Raw genomic sequence first — 4863 nt, 5'->3', positions numbered from 1 at the left:
GTAGGAACAAAATAAAATTTTAAAATCTTTTTAGGATTTTCATATATTTTAATATTACAAATATATATATATATATATATATATATATAATATTTTGTATTTTTCTATGATGAAAAATGCAAATATTAAACATATGCCGTAAATATTTTTATGACGAATATCGTAACATGAGATCATATTAACTGACAACGCCCAAAGCTACACTTCTATTTCAACATTATTGTTCTCATAGCCCAAGGTTTATTGCAGATTTAATTTGTCCACTTTAATCTCAGACAAGTATTTCGGTAGCTTTGTGATCTGTTAATTAGGTATGGATTAGACACATAACTTATGTTGTCCCCACTCACTTAGAAAGTTAGATTCTCCATCAAACCTCATGCTTAATTTGCTTTCACATGTCACCTCAACTTGACTTAAATTTGTCTTATCTGATCACCACACACTTATGCACATACTTATGCACATTTTATTTCATCTAGAAATTTAAAAATAAAGTAGAAGTTCATGGCCATAACAATCAAGTCAGATAATTCCATATTATCGCATTGAGAGAGTCCAAGGCTTGACCAAAAAGAAGGAAAATAAAATAAAGTAGAGGATTCAGGGTCTTAACAATCAAGTCTTGTATGACTATAAACAAAGAAAATCCAAGGCTTGAATCAAAATAAAGAAAAAATAAGTTGAAATTTCTTTTAAAATCCTAATATTTTTCCTTTTCCTTTTCTTTTTCATTTTGTGCAAACACAAATTTTAATAAGAAAACTGTGATCAGGTGAAGAGAGACTTGAGTATAACATTGATGTGCGAAAATATATATATAAATAGAATGTGATTCGCAACTAAGCTTTAAAACCAAACAACCTAACCTAGTTAACACAAACGGCAAGTATACCGGTCGCGTGTAGCAAAGAGAAAGGAAATCCGAGTATCGAACTCAAAGATACTAGAGGTGACTTAGATACTACACCCTAACTAAGTACTGCCTAGTAACAATATTTAATTAATTATCTTTTTATTTTATTTTAATTAATTTAAACTAATTTATCTAACTTACTTAACTTAACGAAACTAACGGGAAAACTTAACGACACTAACGGAACTAACGGCACTAACGGAGCTCTCAAATATGATGAAGGGGAACCATCTAGGTAAGGAATCTTAACGACTATCAACGACGCTCGGGTGACAACGAACACATGAACCGGGTTCTAAAGATGATCTAACTAGACAATGATAAGGGAAAATAGGTCCCCGACGGTCAGTTTTACTAAAGACCCCTAAAAACGTCTAGAAAGAAAGGTAAAACATGGTTGATTTTCTAAGTATCCGAATGATTTATTACTTGATTCGTATCAAAATCACAAGTTCCACTAAAGCTCGTAATCCTAACAAACTTAGGGAATAAGGGGTAATTCAATATTAAAGATTAAATAACTCAGCTTACAAAATAACCTAATCAACGGCTAGAAAATCGAACGAGGTCTCGCAACGGCTAACTAAATCGACAAGACCAAAGAGATAAACCGACTCCTAATGTCTTGGTCTGACTAAAAGGAGATGAACTACTGAGATGAACAACTCTAACCAATCAAACCCTATGGTGACGTCTACCATAAACGACCAAAAACACCAAGTAATCAGTCTAGTATGCAATCCTAAACAAAACACGAAACTAATTCATGTAAAGATAAAATCATACGGGGTCTAATTAATAAAATATTGACAAACTCAATAGAAATCATAGAATAAAATCAAAATAACATGAACTTGACAATAAAAAAATAATTATATGTTCGTTAGCCAACCCAAAACAATCGTTAACACATCGTCAATAAACCAAACCTAGGTAGCTCTAATGAGTTTAGCTACTCATAATAATAATAATAATAAACCAAAACAAATCTAAAATAGTAGCAAGTCTCATGTTTAACAATTCTTGAAGAAAATAATGTTTAACAAATAAAACCAAACAATAAATGAACATGTAGCCTTCAAAACTTCTGGCGATCTACTCTAGAAGAATTCTTACTTTCTTCTAAAAACCCATGGCTGCTCCACCACTCTTTTTCATCACCTGCTTGTTGACCTTTTATATTTTTTTTCTTAGGTTTTCTTGTGGCTGACTTTCATCCACCCATCTTCACATGGGCCTAGGGCCAACATAACCAACATATTTCCTTGGGCTACAATAACAAATAAGCGTGGGTGTTGAAATATAAACTCAATCTCATATATATCAATATTTAATTTGTATATTAATTTATAAATCAATTGAAACTAATTTAACTTAAATGCGCAGTTTTAGCATGCTGTCTCATGAAACCTTTAAAACTCAAATATGAATCGCTTGAGAATAATATTATATAAAAATTGGTTCAAAAGTGTTATAAAGTGTAAGAAATATTAATATAATAATATGTATAATTGAGATCACATCAAACATGCTATTAACATTTCTGCCTTCATAGGTAACACTTCTAGTATAAATGTTCAACCCTTTCATGATTGTTGTAACCACTAGTACATGTATATGATTTAGCTTATATCTCGCTAGCACTTACTCGTTTGTCGAGTCTATCTACACATCAAGCGATGATCTTATAGGTTTTTAGTCTACTATTTCCATGTGCTTAGTACATTAGGTCAAGATACTATCATTTTTCAAAGGTTGGATCAATTTCTCAAATTTTATAATTTTACTAACTTCCTCTAAATGGGAAAACCTTATTTTTGATACTTTTCAACAAAGTTTAAATCTTTTTGGTGAGTTGTAGTAACTTATTTTTTCCCTCTAAACATAAGAACCTTCCTTTTAAAACGTTGTGGAAGACTCGAAAACCCCAAAAAGTTGAGCCGAAGCTCTGATACCAATTGTAGGTCCTATAAACGGGATCTCACAACTTTATTCGGATCAATTCGTGCTGTTAGTTAGCGGAAATCACTAACAAAACTTGGATTTCGGATCTTAGTTTTGCAAAAACAAAAGGAAAGAAAAAGTTGAAGTTTTGTGTAGAGAGAAAGTGAAAAGTGAGTTGTTAGGAGAAACGGGTGAAAGTGACCCTTTTATAGGGTCACCATTTCTCCTAGGTTTTCATTTCATGGGTCCAAGTGGGCTTACCCAATGGGTTTTTACTGTACAAAATAAACATACTGAGTACGTAATAAACCGACTATAAGCAAACTAAAAGGCATACATAATCCTAATAATAATATAGAATATTATCCCTACAGGGGGTTACTGACTGCTCGAGTGAGAACCATGTAATGCCTCATAGTCGAGGGATAGAGAAGCTGAGGCAAACCAAAACTAACATATGATAAATGACTCATATATGATTTGTTAGACTTGCATCTGTTCGAGGACGTGATTGGAGATTGGAATTCTTGGAGGCTTCATATTAAGGTTATGAAATTTGGATAATTGTATAGAGCATTTTTAAGATATGTCATGGACCTCCTCCTCCTCCTTCTTCTTTCACATACGCTTTAGCCTTAATCTAATTTCCTTAGCATGTCTTCTTCTTCTACTTCTTTCACATACGCTTTAGCCTTATTCTAATTTCCTTAGCATGTCATGATGTAGAGAGGGTGTTAGCGATTTGTTTCTTATCCTGTCTTGGCATAGAGAGGGCGTTGGTGACTTGATACTTGTCCGTTTACTTCTTTATTTGTTGCTATTCTATTTTACTCGCCTTTATAAGCCAGATGTAATTTACTATCATCAATTTTAACTAATGTTATTTGGTTATTTGGAGGTTTGTTGCCATATTTTACATCACTTGATTTGCTATGCATTACGTCTTATTAAAAAGTCTCTACGGATGATAGTCTTTTAAAGAGCAACCTCTCATAGACGTATCCATTCGCTGGTGAAAATAGTTGTTTGTGGGGAAGGGGCGTATGATAATTATCTTTTATATATGTATGTATATATATATATATATATATAGGGGAGATTTCAATTAAGAACCCATTTGAGTTTTAAGAACTCGAAAAAACTCAGTGTAACGATTTTTTTTACACATGCGTAATATATGTAAGTTACATACATGTAAAAAATTACAGAATTTTTTACATGTATGTAACTTACATATTACGCATGTGTAAAAAAAATCGTTACACTGAGTTTTTTCGAGTTCTTAAAACTCAAATGGGTTCTTAATTGAAATCTCCCCTATATATATATATATATATATATACATACATATATAAAAGATAATTATCATACGCCCCTTCCCCACAAACAACTATCAGAATTTTTTACGCACCGAGTCGACTTTTTACACATGTGTAACGGACGTAAAAGTTAAACCACTTACATATTTATTCTCTCTCCAACTTTGATTTTTTGTCAGATTTAATCTCAACCACATATTCCAATCAATTTAATTAAATGTGTGGCCTATAATTGAGTTCTTAAGTTCTTAAAACTCAACATGGTTCTCAATATATATATATATATATATATATATATATGGGATCTAGAAAAAACTCTTCTGAAAGAGAGAACTAGAGAACTAATAAAGAATTATTTTTAACTTTTTTTAAAAAAATATTTTGTGATATTTTTTTCTTCCCCCCTCCTAATAAGATGATATTGTTCAAAGAAAAAAAAGAACCGTCGATGTAGTGCATATATGCACTAAAGTGTATTACATATATATAATCATGTTTTATTGTATATAATACAACACAATTGAATTATACAATACACACTATTGAATATATGCAAATACAACATTAATAATTGTATGCAATACACAATATTGCATATACGTAATACAACACCAATACATATATGCACCATATCGATTTTTTTATTTTTGTGTATAATATAACACTATTGCATTAATACAATAC

Source organism: Bidens hawaiensis, unplaced genomic scaffold, assembly GCF_021521415.1.
Source record: "Bidens hawaiensis isolate Kalapana, Puna unplaced genomic scaffold, B.hawaiensis_p1.1 tig00067366_1, whole genome shotgun sequence".
NCBI classification, from domain to species: Eukaryota; Viridiplantae; Streptophyta; class Magnoliopsida; order Asterales; family Asteraceae; genus Bidens; species Bidens hawaiensis.
This window is presented reverse-complemented; position numbering follows the sequence as displayed.